The following is a 17387-nucleotide window of genomic DNA, read 5'->3' as shown; positions in this document are numbered from 1 at the left end:
CTTCCTCCTCCCCCGCCCCCAGTTTCTCGGTTACAGGCTTTGGAACTTCCGGCTCGCCGTTACTTCCGCCTTCAGGCGCGAAAATCCGGCCTGGACTCTCGGCGCGTTCGCGGACTTCTTTCGGCCAATTCTAAAAGGCGGAGGTCGGAGCAGTCCAATCTGTGGAGGCGGGAGCGTGTCAGCCAGGCCGTGTCCTGTTACTCAGGCGCTCTGAACCTGGGCACGTGCTAGGAAATTCGTCGTGACTGAGGAACAGAACATCTTGTGATTTTTTTCAAACACTGGGTTCTTTTAAAAATTAATAACCGTGTTGTCTTTTCTCACGTTAAGTCAGAAGACTGATCACTTTTAATGTCTAAGTAAAGTTAGGGTTGTTCTGAGTGGATTGAACAGACTGCCAAGCTGCTGGCTCTCCCCGTGGTCGCTGCCTTCGCATGCGGAACAAGTCTGTGTATATTGGCTGGGAGTCCAAATGGACTTGAAGAGAGGTTCTTAACCTTTTAGGAGCGAGCCCCAGAACTCCTTGGAGCATGTAAGCCCCTCCCCGCCCTCACCAAATGTATGCAGGTGTAGACAAAATTTTACATGTGGATTTCAGGGAATTCACGGATCTACTAAACCTAATTATGAACTTCGATGGGACACCCTCTCCCCGCCCCCCGCCCCGTTGTTACTTGCCACATACCACATGGTTGTAATAAGTTGGTTAATGTCTTTTTTGGCTCCTGACAGTATGTAAGTTCTATGAGGTGAAGGCCAGTTATGTTTTGTTCACTTACCTTTTCCGGGTGATACTACCCTGCAAGTTTGGAACAAATTTTGCTTTGTCCTTAATGAAGTAATTCATAAATGAACAAATCCCCTGCAGTAACTAGTTGAAGTAACTGTGTTCTAAAACAGGACAGGTGTGTTTATGAATATGGATATTTGAAGGAAACAGGCTGCAGAAAACTTAGAGGAGAGAGAATAGTTAGGGAAACTAGCAATAATGTTGCATCTTTCTCCTTTCCTCCTTTGGTAGGAATGACCTACCAGTGTTGAAATGTCCTCTCTGATGCCCCAGGAGCCACCCTATCTTCATCTAAATCTAGTCTTCCTTATTTTTTATCTCAGTGACTGACACCTCCAATCAATTGGTCACCTAAGCCAGAAACCAGGTGTTAACCCAAGGCGCCCCTCTCTAGTACCCCACCGCCCTCAGCTCACTTCTCCCCTTTACTCCTACCCTCATGATTCCATCCCCCTTCATCTGGATCCCTGCAACAGCCTCCTGAGGGAAGTTTGGGCTTCCATCTTTTCCTAATCCTCCCTGACCCCAAGCCACCCTTCACACTGGCTGCCACAATGGGCTATTTGAATCACAAATCAAATCATGCTGTTTTCTTGTATTCTTCAAGGCCCTTTTACCTTGAAATCCAAAGAATTTTTACCTTGGCTTATAACTGGGCTCACCCCCCCCCCCCCCCGCCCCCTTCTTCTTCATTCCCAACACTTAATCCCCTGTGCTCCAGCCAGGGACTAACTATTTCCTAAACTGGATGTGACTCTAACTCATCATACTTTCACTTTCATTATTTCGTCTCCAGGACTTCTTAGCTCCTTTGCCTCCGTTCAAATGCTACTTCCAGCACAAAGTTTTCTGCCATCTAGTGCACCCCCCCCCTCCTGTTCCTCACCTGTCCCCACCCTATGCACCCTTCTCTGAGAGCTTTGAGCACCAGAAGCTCTGCTGGGCTCCTTCCTGTAATCCCTTGGTAAATGTTTGTCGAGTTCAAATACCAGTTCCCTACTTTTAAGGAGTCAGGCAGGTGGATACACCACCATCTGGCTTCCCGTTGGTAAATTCAGTCCTGATCTTGTCTGAGCCCTTCTTCCTGAAGCCCTTCCCTTGGGATCTGGAAGGCCACCATCCTCTTATTCTCCTCTCTCTTAACCACCTGTCCCCTTTTACAGTTGTCATCTTCTATCAAGTGGGTCCTAGTCCTACTACACGTTTTTCAAAATACAGGTTATATGGTCCTATTCCCCTAACAGATACTTGTTGCTAACGTTTCCCAGGTGAATCTAATGATGAGCTAAGGTCTCTCTCCTCACTCCTTAGACACTGAGAGTTCTCGATGCTTGGTCAAAGCCTCTCTGCCGTCCTCAGTCTGCACTTTCCCAGCTGTTTCTCCAACTCATCGAGCTTCAGGTACCATCCAAATGCAGACCACTTTCAGATCGGCTTCTGTTACCTAGGTCTTCCTCCAAAGATGCATACCCAGATATAAAATCCCCCACCCAGATATAAACTCAGAATGCTTACAGGATCTCACGCCCAGCATGGCAGAAACAGAATTCATCATCCATCTTGATCCTCTAAAGTGTGCTCCTCCTCCATCTTTCCTAACAGTAAATGCCACCATTATGCGCCAGTTGTGCAAACCAGAAACCTGGGAGTCACCTTTGCCTCCCCACTTCATCCACCTCCAGGACGTGACCCACGCCAGTCTTCCTCTATCTCTCAGATTCCCACATCACCTTTATTGTCTCGCTTCCACCTCCAGTCCCTCCAACCCAGTCACCATTAGCGGTTCCCAGTGGCTTCTTTGACAATACAGATATGTATGTTTAGATCATGCCCTCTACTTAAACCCCTTCAGTGGCTTTTCATGTCTCCTAGAATGAAGTCCAGTGTCCATAACATGGTTCCAGAGGTCTTCGGAGACCCGCCCATGCATCTCTCCAGCCTTGCCTCTGGCCCGGCTCTCCACATTCCAGTTCAGTTTTCACTTTGTTCAGTTCCACAGGCCCGCTGTGCTCCCTCCTCCCTCAGGGCCTTGACCCAGACCGCTCCTGCTCAGGCCTGGAAGCTGCTTTTCTCCCCTAGCGGCCCACCTGTCTCATTTACTTCCACCCACCCCTCTGTCTTGGCTGACGTGCTATTTTATTCAGCCTCCCTTACCCCTCCATTCTGGTTAAACGCCCTTGTTCTGTGTTTCTTTCAGTGCCGGTCATCTAGGACCTGTTGATTATGTGTTCTTTGCCAAGCCCTGAGGACGGAGACAAGGTCATACAGGAAAAGAGACATTCGATTTGTCTTCTTTTTATTTTTTTTTAAGATTTTATTTATTTCTTTCACAGAGAGAGAGAGAGCACAAGCAGAGGGAGCAGCAGAGGGAGAGGGAGAAGCAGGCTCCCCCCTGAGCTGGAAGCTTGATGGAGGGCTCGATCCCAGAACCCCGGGATCATGACCTGAGCCGAAGGCAGATGCTTAACCAACGGAGCCGCCTACGAGCCCCTCGATTGGTCTTCTTGGCTGAACAAAACCCCCTGTGGGCAGTTGCCAGAGTCACAGAGGGCTGAGTGGCAGAGCACCGGCTGAAAATAACAGCAAGGAGAGCGAGAAGAAAGTGGGAAGACGGCCACTCAGGGGAGCGGCAGCCGTGGGCTGGGGAGAATCCCCTCCTGTGTCCGTCTCGGCAGCACCTGGCACGGCAGCGTTGGCACTCCTGGGGACCCCGCGCATCAGCTACGTGTAACTGTAACATGTAACAAGTCACTCACGCTCCCGTGCCTACTGCTCAAGATAAATGAACACCGATGACCCCCGTTCGGCTGGCTTGCGCGTTGAGGCAGGGCCTTCCCCAAGTCCCCTCCCTGGTTGCTCCTGAGAATGTGTGGGGCGCGTCTCACCTCTGCTGCAGTGGGACACCTCTCTGGCCTCCTTGCTGGCACCCACTGCTCCCGTGTCCCTCAGCGGTGGCACACTTCCTTTGGCAAGAGCTGCCAGAGCCTCCCCTGGAGTGCGAATGCCCCCCCAGGACCTGCCACTGAAGCAGCCTCACCTGCAGTCTTGACCCTGTTAAGACTTAATGATTAAAAACGAATAGTATACTTGTTAAGCTCTCCCATGTCGTTTCATACACAAACGTTACCATCTCGAAAATCTCAGGAAACAAGGCGGGTATCTGGGCTCACGCTACCGAATGGAAGACGCACTGCCCATCTTCCCTTGGTAACTGGTGTCAAGTGTGATAGTCACTGCTCACTGTATGAACGTTGGCTGCTCCAGTCGATACGGGCCTCCTTGGTGGGGTGAAAACACCTTGAGGCTACTGCCAAGACCCTCCAGCTCCCTGCCTCCCAGCGTCCGCAAGAGGCAGCAGAGCATGCGGTACATTTTCTGACCTGTGGGGACACACTCCTTCATCACAGATTGGCCAGTAAGGTAAGTGCCTGTGGGTTGTAGGAACATTTGGGCAGAGACAGTTTCTTCTTCGTCGCTATATTTCGCGCATTCGGGGATGATCTGCTGAGTGTCTCATTATTTAAACAGTCATTGTCTAGAAGGAGAGAGTCCAGGCAGTGGGGGCTGGGAGGGAGGGACCTTTGTTCACAGAGTTATTTGCTTATTTTTCCCCTGACAGTTGCATGGAAATATTTAAAAGCAGGGAAAAATGAATGATTGAGAATAGGCCTGACCCTAACTTTGCAGGGTCTGGGGCAGGAATACACATAGAGGCCTACATACCATATATCCTGAGATTTAAGTGTACAAATCAAGCTGCTAGACTGTAAAACAGAATGCATTCAACCCTTCTATCTTGGCAAACATACCTTCATAACTCAGAAGGCCAGAGTTGGACGTAGTATTCTCAGAGTGCTTGGAGTCCTGCTCCAGAGGTGGTCACGTGGGGAGCGCCTAACCTGCTCCCTTTCAGCCCTTACTCCACTGGGCACCCTGAGGCATCATGTGCAGCCCTGTGGAAACCCCAACCCAGATATTCAACGTCATCCATCCTCTCCCCCACCCTCGTAAACAGCTTCCTCTTTACCATACCTTGGGCCTGGGGGTATACACATTGGGCCCAGGGAAACAGCCCACAGGGCCATTTGGACAGGAGCTTCTGGGATCTCCAGCACCCACAGCATGTCCTACAAGAGGGGTGGCATGGACCCAGGTGGGCACATATCCCTGTCTGCATAGACTCCTTGCTCAGTGCAGAAGTGTGGTCCAGGGATTCACCTTTACTGAAGTCCTAGTCAGAAGGCAGTCCTGATAAGGAGCACAAGTGAGGGGAAGAGAGCTCCAGCTTCCCGTGAAGCTGAGGGAGGAGGGAAAGGGCGGGGAGGTAGAGACCCATTTCTGGAGGGGGTAGCAGGAAATTCCTGTAATTTCCATCTCTCAGCCTGGGTTTTCTCAGTGAAGGGTAGGTAGTGTCACCTCCTAGGTGAAGGGACAGGGGCAGAGGCTTGGGAAAGTTATAGGAGACTTTGGAAAAGCCAGTGTTTACCAGTTTCATGAGAAAGGGCAGGGAAGGAGGCTGTGAGAAACTTGCTGGCAGTGCCGAGGGCCTGCCATGGCTGCCTGCGTCCTCGGGGGCAGGTCGCACCTTTACCATCACCACCGTGTGAACAGCAACCCTTTGACTCAGGTTCTGTGCCTGTTACACAGCCACACCCAGTGGACCAAGGCTCACACAATCTCCTCTCCGTAGTGTGAAAACTGTTTGAGCCCTAACAGTTAATACTGTTTTGCCAAGTCTGAATGAGGGAAAGTAGTTTCAAGGGCCCTTATGGTTGCTGGAATTACTTCTTAAGTCCAGGCCTGTTATGTAAACACTAATTTAACATTACAAATATGGCCCCAAAAGGCTGACAAAGGTTTTCTTAAATAGTGGGGTGCTTACCTTTAATTCTGAGTCCCAGGATCACACTCCCAGGATAGTATTTTCCTCGTCCGTGTAACCCACGCTAGTGAACCTGGCCCCCCCTGAGCACTAGTCCTTCCCTCCTCCCTCAACAGAGGTCCTACCTGTTACTTAAAATGAATTATTATTTTAACACTCTGTGCATACCATAGAGAAAGAAAACAATTGTAATTACTATAATTCTCCCATCTCTGAGATTCCCTCCCTATTTTGCTCTCCCTAAACCTCAAATTTGCTAATCCCCATGCTATGACAACACCTGCCTGCTTAAATTGTCAGCCTGCTTTGATTTTTCCTCCCCATACCATGGTTCCTAACTCTGCTGCCATGTTGTTGATTTCTGTTTGTTTTTATTCTCCCATGACATTATGTTTCCACCAACTGTACTTGCACTTTGAGAAAGTACTGGAAAAAGTCAGTCCAAAAAGCCTTGGGGACAGTTGCCTTGTGGAATAAGACAGAGGTGGCATGGAGGCTCAGAGATGTTCATTTTCTAAGCTCAAAAAGAAATCCTCCAAAGACTCTGAGAAGCTGAGACTTCCTCCACTGTGCCCTTCACTCCATGTCCTCAGAAGACATTGCTCCTGCCCCAAGGCAGGTGAAGCAACCAGTCCGGCTCCCAGAATGTGCCTCAGCCCTGGGGACAGGGGCCGGGGCCAGAAGAGGGCCTGGCCAGACAAGTAAGGGACACCTATTCTGAGCAAAAGGAGAGTGTCAGCCACCTTCTTCCCTGCTAGTACAGTGGAGAGGACCAGAGGCCTGTGGGTGCAGGAGCCGCCCCCCTATACCCCCCACCCCTGCGCCTTATCCAGGGAAGCCAGGCTTGCTGATGAGGCTGCCGCCTGCTATTGTTTCAAAGACCAAGAAATGGAACCTGTGATTGTGCTCTCAGTTCCTTAGAAAACCATTCATTCTATAAAGTCTCAAACTACTTATGGGGCGCCTGGGTGGCTTAGTTGGTTAAGCATCTGGCTTTGCTTGGGTCATGATCCTGGGGTCCTGGGATCGAGCCCCGCATCAGGCTCCCTGCTCAGTGGGGAGTGTGTTTGTCCCTCCCTCTGTCCTTCCCTCCTTTAGTTCTCTCTCTCTCTTCTCTCTCAAATAAATAAATAAAAATCTTTTTAAAACAAAGTCTCCAGCTACCTCTGATGCACTATGACTGATCTCTGCCTTGTCTTTAATTCTCACTGGGGCACGTGGATGGGTTCTGACCAAGCCCACCTGCCCTGCCCTCCATCCCGCATCTCTCAGGGCTCTTTGGGGGCCACTCCCCACCCTAGCCTGGCTTCAGTCCTGCCGTGGCTCCTTTGAGCCCAATTGCTGGACCTGTGTGCAGAGGTGGCTTCTGGCCTCTTGTGTTAGCAACTCCCCAACTCTTGTGGAGCTTTTTCTGAAATGTTCTATCTGGTTCCACCTATGTGCACTAAGAATCTGAACTTTTCATAAGGATTGGGAATCATGAGTGAATTAAACATCTGAACATTTGTACTCTGCTCTGATACAAGCAAGTTCTCATGAGTTATAACTGGTGTGTGAGGTGGGCGCCTGGGTGGCTTAGTTGGTTAAGCGTCTGACTCTGGATTTCGGCTCAGGTCATGATCTCAGGGTCGTGAGATTGAGACCAGCGTTGGCCTCCACACTCGGTGTGGGGCCTGCTTAAGATTCTCTCTCTCCTTCTGCCCCTTCACGCACCACACTCTTTCTCTCTCTCTAATAAATAAATCTTTAACAAAAACCCGAAACTGGTGTTTGAGGCATTTTCCCTATACTAAGGCAGTTTGAGTTCTTGCCCTCTGATTTTCATTTCCACCATTAAAGAGTTGGCTTTAGACATCTCACCCAGCACATGCATATACTTAGAAGACTTTCTCTTTCTAATATGGTGTGGACTACAGTGATGGATCTGCAAATGTATTAGATGTCTAAAATCATTACAGTTGTCTGTGAGTGAGGAGGGCCCCTGGTGGGGCCAGAGTGGGCATCCAGGGACCAAGGTCATGTGCTTTCGTGTGTGGACTTTGGGAGATACAGTCTGACGGATTAAGGGCTTTGTCTTTAAGTCTTGTATCTTTTGGGCCTCAGTTTCCTTACTGCAGAATAAAATCACTGATCTTGTTTACCTAAGTTTTCAGACATTTAAAAAATATTTTATTAAAGCATAACTCACACACAGAAAGTATAAGAATTGTAAGTGTACAGTCAATTTTTACAAAGTAAACACATTGGTAATCCAGGACAAGAGACAGAACATGATTGGCACCTTAAAAGCCCCTGTTTTATGCCCATCGCCGATCCCTTCTACTCCCCAAAGTGTACCACTGTCCTGGCTTCTCACACCTGAGATTCGTCCCGAAGTGTTCGTAAATGCAGTCGTGCTCACTGTATCTCTGTTGAGTCTCTCTCCTTTGGCGACATTCATCTTTGTGTCCAGTAGCAGCGCTTTGTTCTCATTGCTGTGTGGGTTCCCAGGGTGTGGACGTGCCACCTGTATTCATTGTGCTGCTGGACCCTCAGCTTGTCTCCAGGGCACTTTGGCTCTGCTGAATGAAGCTGCTACGAACATTGTACATATCTTTTGGTGCACATATGTGCACATTTCTATTGGATTATACCAGGAATGGAATTGCTGGGTCCTAGGGTATGGCTTAGTAGACACTGCCAAATAGTTTTGGTAAGTGATGGTACCAATTTACTTTCCCACCAGCAGCTAATGAGAGTTCTGGTTATTTCAAATGATCAAGAAACCTTTTACTGAACTTGATAATATACCTGTGTTTGTCAAATAAACGTCCTTAGCAAGGGAAGGAGCAGTGGAGCATGGCAGCAGTCACACCCAAGTGAGACCCCAGGTGAAGCCTGCAGGTGTTCTGGTCCCTGACGTCCTCAGTTTGAGGCGATGCTGATTTAAGACCACTTCCATCTATAAACGTCTTGGCCATTTTATGAAATTCCATGAATTGAGATTGGACCTATGCCATTTAAAAATGTGTATGTAATATTTCATGGTGTTCATATGCCCACATCCACACTGCTATTTGAGAAGTGCTTTGTTCACATGCTTTCTGGCATCTTCCTGGGCTAGGCCCAGGCCCAGCTCTGGATGGACGCTAAACTACAGACTTAGACGTGTGTGCCATGGACACACTGCTTCAAATGCTGGGCTCAAATTGGAGCAAGGACACTGACCAGCTGAAGGCTTAGGAAGGGCAGGTGGGAAATGACCGAGAGACATTGGCAAGAGGAGTTCTGGCCCCACAGTGGTGTTACTTCACTCAGGCAGCAGGACGGAGCTGGCAGAATAGTCGGAGTCCAGAAGGAAGCAAGGGCAACGCATTGCTTGGGTCACTGTGGGCCAGCCCCCTCACTGCTCAGCAGCACACACCCCTATGTCCTCTATGGCTGGGCAGGGCAGGTGGCTGTCACCATCTCCGCCCGCCACTTGCCTGCAATGCCCTCCTGCATCAGAATCTGGGCTGGGCCAGTGGGTGGATGAAGCCCATGACCTAGGCTCAGGCCCTAGCAGCAAGGGAGACTCCGAGAACGAGGATCTGGCATTTTCAGCTTTTGTAGAGGGACGGGGTTCCCAAAGCCAGGAAGAGGTTCAGATATGGAGCCATTAGGGCTTGGTTACTAAGGAGCTAAGGCAATTACCAGTCGTTCATTCTTTTTGGATTTTTTTAAATCACAACTAAACAGTATCAAAACAGTGTTTTATTCTTCACTATTTTTGTAAAGATCCACACCTTAGACCAACTCCACCCCCAAAAGCCACAACTGTCACCTGTTTAGAAGTGACACAGCTTCTCAAAACCATGCAAGGTATGCAGGAGAACTGGCCAAACGAAGGCGGCTTGGAACAAACCAGTGCAGTTCCCCGTCGCCTCCGGGGCGGTATTGAACAGGCGGCATGAGAGCAGATGTCGTGTCTTATTCCTGATCACAGCAGGAGAGCATTCATCTTCAACCATCTGAGTGTGATGTCAAGTGTGGGTTTCTCATAGACACCATTTCTCAAGCTGAGGAAGTTCCCTTCTATTGCTAGTTTGCTGAGAGTTTTTAGTCAGGAATGGAGGCAAGGTTTTTATGAAATGCTTGTTCTATGTCTATTAAGGACATCATACAGTGGTTTTTTAGTCTTTAATATGGATAATTAGATTGAGTGGTTTTTGAATGTTTAATCAACCCTAAATTCTTGGGTTAAATTCCACTTGGTTATGATGCAATATCCTTTCAGTATATTGTTGGATTCAATTTGCTAAATGTTGTGGGTTTTTTAAAAATATTTTATTTATTTGTCAGAGAGAGAGAGAGAGCACAAGCAGGGAGAGTGCAGGCAGAGGGGGAAGCCAGCTCTCTGCTGAGCAAGGAGCCCAATCCAGGACAATTTGCTAAATATTGTTAAGAATTTTTACATCTGGGGCGCCTGGGTGGCACAGCGGTTAAGCGTCTGCCTTCGGCTCAGGGCGTGATCCCGGCGTTATGGGATCGAGCCCCACATCAGGCTCCTTGGCTATGAGCCTGCTTCTTCCTCTCCCACTCCCCCTGCTTGTGTTCCCTCTCTCACTGACTGTCTCTATCTCTGTCAAATAAATAAATAAAATCTTTAAAAAAAAAAAAAGAATTTTTACATCTATGCTCATGAGAGATATTAGTCTGTAGTTTCTTTTCTTGTGTCCTTGCCTGGTTTTGGTATTTGGGTAATGCTGGCCTCATCGATTGGGTTTGAACTGTTTCCTTCACTTCAGTTTTCTGGAAGATTTGTGTATTGTTTCTTCCACAAATATTTTGTTGAATTCACCAGTGAAGAAGCTATCTGTGGCTGTTTTAAGGCTCCTCGAGTGTGATTTTTTAAAAACTATAATCCAATGGGGCACCTGGGTGGCTCAGTCATTAAGCGTCTGCCTTTGGCTCAGGGCGTGATCCCAGGGTCCTGGGATCCCTCCTCTGCTGGGAGCCTGCTTCTTCCTCTCCCACTCCCCCTGCTTGTGTTCCCTCTCTCGCTGGCTGTCTCTCTCTCTGTCAAATAAATAAATAAAATCTTTTAAAAAAATAAAAATAAAAAATAAAAACTATAATCCGAGAAATATCAGCGACTGCCAATCCCAGTGGCTATTGTTAGCATCAGCATCCTCACCAGCAACAGGCAGGGTCCTTATTCTCGCTCATCCCCACCAGCTTCTGGCAAGAATGGGGCTGGCGTCTGAATGACGCTCAGGTGGTACCTGATGGGGCTGAATTCACAAAGAGTGTCTTTCTCGTGCGACCCAAATATTTCAGAAACCAATAGCTTCTGAGAGTTAGTACTAACTATTCCAGACGGCTTAATGATGTTTCCAGGTCCCGCAGACCCTGACCCCTTAGACCCGTCACTCAGGACCCTCAGCCAGGCCTGCACTCAGTATACTTGGTTTGAATTCCTTTCTTTGAGTCTGTGGTCCCACGGCCCCCACCCCCAAAATGGCATATTCTCTCTCCTGCACTGTTCACATTCTCCCCATCCCTCCAGGCCCAGCTGGCGTCTTTCCCAACTTCTTGAGAACCTGTCAACACCACACGATACTTGCTCTGAATTCTTGTCATGCTGACAGCCAGAACTACGCGATTAAGTCTTTTATTAAATTCTGCCTTGTGTTATTTCTCATCCCTCCATGTTGCTCTCTAACTAGATTATAAACTACTTGTCTTATATTGCCTCAGAACACCTGATAAGAGGTTGACTGATTTAAGCCTAGACATTGTAGCAAGGTATTACAGGCCAAGGTCATGGGGGCCCAAGGAGGCACCTTGGGGTGGCTCAGTCTAATTTCTAATTTCAGGGCACCTGGGTGGCTCAGTTGTTAAGCGTCTGCCTTCAGCTCAGGATGTGATCCCAGGGTCCTGGGATCGAGCCCCGCATCGGGCTCCCTGGGAGCCTGCTTATTCCTCTCCCACTCCCCTGGCTTGTGTTTCCTCTCTTGCTGGCTGTCTCTCTCTCTCTGTCAAATAAATAAAATCTTTTTTAAAAAAAAGAATTTCTAATTTCATAATAAGAATTTCTAATTTCTAATTGAAATTTCTAATTTCATAATTGCCTACTCATTCAGCAACCACTCCCCTAGAAAACAAACACCAGGGAGAATATCTTCTTAAATACAATTTTCTCTCATAGATGATTGCCTATGTTGTACCTCAGATCTGCATACCTTCCAAACATTGCTTGGTTTTCCTCTTCACAAATTAACTGACCTGATTTTTTAATAAAAGCTCTCAGCGCGTGTATGAGAAAAGATAATACCTCCCACACCTGAAACATTTTGCCTACGTTTCATCAAGTGAAGGGAGCAGGTCTCAAGTTCACCTGACCCAGGGCCCATTTTTCCAGCCCTGACATTGTCACGCTCCCTCGGTTCTTGGTCTCACCACTCACTCACTCACTCCTTGGGCCCCCATGACCTTGGCCTGTAAATCCACCAGGGTCCAATTCAGATATATTTTCAAGTGAATGCTATCCACTTCCACTCCCAAGCAGAATTAAACGCTTGAGGGTTGTTTCTAAAACCATACTTTGCTTCATCACATATTATTTTTAAAAAATCTTTAGAACTCATTAATAAAGTATACCTTAATTTCAAAAATAAAGAGGAGTTGAAAGTCATTTCCACCATTGGAAAGTTAGTATTTCAAAGGGCAGTGAGCATTTGTTCTGATGATCCAAAACCAACCTATCAGCAGTTGTTAAAATAAACACCTTTACCACCCAAATCCACAGTCTCAAAATATCATCTCCCCATTTTCTAGTTCCCCGTTTTTCTGGCCCCTGCTTCTCTCTGTAGATAATCTTGATGTCTTTTTGAATCTGCTAGTGGTCCTGCGTTGACCCAGGTCTCTTGGCTGTTTGATTTCTCTTCCCTTATCCTGCCTTTCCCTGTGGCCTTCCTCGCCCTTTGGCTGTTGCCATAACTTGGGCTGGCTCAGCATTAGGTCACACCACATCTTGGCCATCAGGAGTCAAAAAAGAGAGCAAGTCTCAGAAACCCTCCTGGCCACAGAGCCTGGCCCTAGTGAAGCATTGGGGAAGACTCCGTGTTTTCACTTCTTGCCCCAGAGAAAGCTGGCTCAATCATGTGCCTTTAAAGTTTCTCCTTTTTTTTTTTTAATTTTATTTATTTATTCGACAGAGATAGAGACAGCCAGCGAGAGAGGAAACACAAGCAGGGGAGTGGGAGAGGAAGATGCAGCCTCCCAGCGGAGGAGCCTGATGTGGGGCTCGATCCCAGAATGCCGGGATCACGCCCTGAGCCAAAGGCAGACACTTAATGACTGAGCCACCCAGGCGCCCCCTAAAGTTTCCCCTTCTTATCTAATATCTGCAGCCCAACTGTTAGCCTAGGATTGAGTAACAGACAGCAGGTATCTTGAACCTCCCTCATCCTGAGTGTCAGAGGGACTTAGCTCATACCCACCCCCAGTTCCAGTGGGTACCCAGATCACAGGGCAGGTTAACTGTCGTTATGAGCATGTGAATTTTATGGGATTATATTTTTGTTTCTATTACATTACAAACTGTTTGGGGGACAAAATAACACTTTAGCCTTAAAAGTCTGATGTTGCATTTTTACAACTCTTCAGTTTACCATTCAGGTTTTAATTCTTCTTTAGATGCCATTCCCTTTAAACTTTACACACCTGAAGAGAGGTCACTCAATTCTCTACTCCAGGTATATCTCTCTAAAATTGGAAAACCTTCCTCTGACAAATGATCTTCCAGAGCTATCTTCTGCTCTTCCTCCTGCTTTCTACCTGAGGGCTGACCCAGATGGACATACCAAGTTCTGTCTCATCCTCTGGTGCTCACGTGGGTTCAGCCAATGGGGAGCCTCAGCAGGAAATGGGTTGGGAAGAGTGGGGTCAGAGTATTTATTTCCCTAGCTCCCTCTGGGCAAGGTCACTTTGAGTAAGCTGTAACTCACAACCAGAGGATCCAGTTCCTCTCAAGGAAGCCATCTCTATGCCTCTTCTCTTCTCCTTCCAGGTTTCCATAACAGTTCTGGGGAGCCACACTCCTCTCTGTGGTTTCCTGACACCCAACCACACCTTTCTAAACCTTTCCTGCATCAATTTCCTGCTGATAGACTTTGAAAAGTGTTTGAAATCCCCATTTAGAACTAATGACAGATTGAAAAAATGTCACACCACATTTGGGTGTATGCACTTTGAAGTAATCTCATAACAAAGGAAAGCAACCAACTCAAATGGGAGCACAATTAAAAAAATCCTTTGATTTTACTCAAGACAGTTGCATCTCAAATATATCACCTATTTAATGCAATGGGCCCATAATGATCATAACTCAGTGTCCTATAACTGCAAATCCTATATTGGGATTGATTAAAGTATTTTTTTTCTCTTTCCTATTTTATTTTTTTATTGAGGTATAATTGCATATAACATCGCATTAGTTTTAAGTGTATGACATAATCACTCAATGTTTGAATGTATTGTGAAAGGATTACTCCAGTAAGTCTAGTTAACATCTGCCACTATCTATAGTTATAAAACTTTTTCTCTCATGGTGAGAACTTTTAAGATTTACTCTCTTAGCAACTTTCAAACATGCTATACAGTATTATTAACTATCGTCAACATGCTGTACATTACATCCCCAGGACTTATTTATTTTATAGCTAGAACTTTATATCTTTTGACTCCCTTTACCCATTTTGCCTAAACCCCACCCTCTGCTTCTGGCAACCACCCATCTGTTCTCTGGATCTACAAGTTCAGTTTGGGGGATTTTGTGGTTTTGGGGGTTTGGTTTGGTTTTAGATTCAAAAAATGATATCATATGGTATTTGCTTTTCTCTGTCTGACTTATTTCACCTGGCATATGCCTTCAAGGTCCATCCATGTTATCAAAAATGGCAACATTTCCTTTTTTTATGGCTGAATAATAATCTAGTGTGTGTGTGTGTACACACCACATTTTCTTTTCCCATTCATCCACTGATGGGTGGATTGTTTCCATATCTTGGCTATTGTAAATAATGCTGTAACAAACACGGGGATGTATATATCTTTTCAAGATAGCATTTTGGTTTTCTTCAGATAAACAGCCAGAAATAGAATTGCTGGATCATAGGGTAGTTCTATTTTTCATATTTGAAGGAACCTCCACACTGTTTTTCCATAGTGGCTGTGCCAATTTACATTCCCACCAACAGTGCATGAGGGTTCTGGTCTCTCCACATCCTCACCAACACTTGTTTTTTTCTCATCTCTTTGGTAATAGCCATTCTGACAGGTGTAAAGTGAGGACTCATTGTGGTTTTGATTTGAATTTCCCTGATACTGAGTCATGCTGAGCACCTTTCCATGTACCTATTTGTCATCTGTATGTCTTCTTCGGAAAAATGTCTATTAAGATCCTCTACCCATTTTTTAACTGGGTTATGTGAGTTCTTTTTATATTTTGGATATTAACCCCTTATCAGATACATACGATTTACAAACATTATCTCCAATTCTGTAGGTTGCCTTTTCATTTTGTTGATGTGGATGCGAGGGCAATCTGGCTGGGACATCTGTCATCCCATTGGTCACAAGGGTTGATTTGGCTGATTTGGCTGGCTGGGCAGGTGTTCCCTTCCTCCCTCACCACTCCATGTGCATCCCTCCTGAAGCAGAGGAACTTCCCTGATAGAGAAGGGTCATTCTTGGGCCAAGGGTATACAAGTAGTGGTGCTCCTCTGCTAGAACCTCCAAACAAGCCCACAAAGTCCATTTTGTTGATGGTTTCCTGTGATGTGCGGAAGCTTTTTGGTTTGATGTGGTCCCGCTTGTTTATTTTTGCTCTTATTGCCTTTGCTTTTGTTGTCAAATCCAAAAAGTCATTGCCAAGAACAATGTCAAGGAGGATATCACCCATATTTTCTTCTAGGAGTTTTATGGTTTCAGGTCTTATGCTCAAGTCTTTCTTTCATTTTGAGTTTATTTTTGTGTACAGTGTAAGATAGTGGTCCAGTCTCATTCTTTTGCATGTGGCTGTCCAGTTTTCCTAACCCCATTTGTTGAAGAGCCTGCCTTTTCCCTACTGTATATTCCTGCCTCCTTTGTCAAAAATTAATTGACTATATGTGTGTGGGTTTATTTCCGGGCTGTCTATTCTGTTTCATTGATCTAAGTATCTGTTTTTATGCCAGTGCTATACAGTTTTGATTATGGTAGCTTTATAATATAGTTTGAAATCAGAAGTATGATGCCTCCAGCTTTCTTTTTCTTTCTCAAGATCACTTTGGCTATTCAGGGTCTTTTAATTAAAGTCTTAAGATTGTAAAATTACTATAAAAGGAAGAAATACTGTCAAAGTTGTTTCGAAATGAGTTTTAAATAGCACTTGAAATTTGGAATGGGAATCTTAAAAATTGGAATCTTAAACTCTTTCTGTCTTTCTCCAGAAAGGGTAAGGGGAAGTTGAGTTTGATTTTATGCCACCAGTATAAGCAACTCCATTCCACTCTGCTCAGCCAGATGGTGTGTAGGGGAGGGCAAGGTTCAGCCTGAGAACCAAGCCTGCAAAAATCCTCAGGCATTTAATGTCCTGGACATATCTTGCAGGCCAGGACCTGTGTCCAACATGTCACATGCATTTTCATCCATCCTCTGCCTAGTCTTTTGGAGGGGACTTATAGCCCTATGTAACCAGTGGGTCTCTTCCCCTCACTTGTCCCTGAACCTACTATGCTTTAGAGTCCTTAATTTCATGATGTCCCAGCAAAGGTAAAGAGACAACCTCTCACTTGGAAGAAGACATGCAGGGGACACCAGTAATGACTCACACAGGCCTTCCCACAGGTCACCTGACCAGGGTCACCAAATTATGAACCAGACTACCCCATGATAGCGGGGTGACTCACTTCCTCCCATACCATGATATGCCTTGCAGAAATCAGATGCTGCATTTGTTTTGTGTCATGGAGGGAAAACAGTCTCTGTAAAGACGTGTGCTCCTTTCTCCCTTCCCACAAGGTGACGTGTGACAGTTCAGGGAGCAAACAGGAAGTGGAATCTTATTGTCTCTCATAGACACAGGCTTTGGGGTAGCTCCGAAGCTCCCACAGAAAATCATGGTGATCCCACAGAAGGGCCTGTGAGGAACTGAGCTCTCTGCCCCTCCCAGGCCACCTGCCCACCCTGCCTACCCCGCCCACCCCAGCCTCTGCCAGGCCAAGGTGTCTGAGGACATGTTAACCCCTCCCCCAAGCCAGGAATGCACCCTGCATAAATCTCAGCCAGGTTCAATAGTTGTCAGCTGTACAGGCCACTCTGACCACTTGGTTATTTCCTTGGAACTTGACTCTGTATTCTACAACACTAAATTTTGGAGAGCCCTGCCCAACCCCCATAGCATTATGACAGGTGTTATTGTGTTAACATTATGTATGAGTCAGGCAGTTTCAAATAGTATCCCAATGAACAAGGAGCAAAGTTGAAGGTTCCAGCAGCCCCAGTGTTCCTTTGCCTCATCGGGTGGCAGCCTTTTGAAGCCTGCAAATGATTTCTGACCCCTCTCTCCCTGCCCTGGGTTCATGGCCCCTTGCACTCGAGATTCTCCATGCAGGCCTCTTGAGTAGGCAACCCTTCTCAGCCAGGGTTCCGCCCAGGTTCCCTGCAGCGCTTTACGGCCAGCAGAGTGCTCAGGCCAGCAAGGCTCTCTGG

General features: G+C 46.7%; 1 protein-coding gene across 1 annotated transcript in view; it reads left to right on the top strand.

The window, feature by feature from the left end:
• Positions 1 to 42: 42 nt before the first annotated feature.
• GALNT1 (polypeptide N-acetylgalactosaminyltransferase 1) overlaps positions 43 to 17387 on the top strand; it is a 183687-nt gene continuing 166342 nt past the window's right edge. Inside the window, exons 1-2 of the mRNA XM_048218466.2 lie at positions 43 to 532; positions 3124 to 4210. The gene's annotated coding sequence lies outside the window, so the exon portion shown is untranslated. The remainder of the gene's footprint in view (positions 533 to 3123; positions 4211 to 17387) is intronic.

This window comes from Ursus arctos, unplaced genomic scaffold (genome assembly GCF_023065955.2).
Source record: "Ursus arctos isolate Adak ecotype North America unplaced genomic scaffold, UrsArc2.0 scaffold_17, whole genome shotgun sequence".
Taxonomy (NCBI): Eukaryota; Metazoa; Chordata; class Mammalia; order Carnivora; family Ursidae; genus Ursus; species Ursus arctos.
This window is presented reverse-complemented; position numbering and strand designations above follow the sequence as displayed.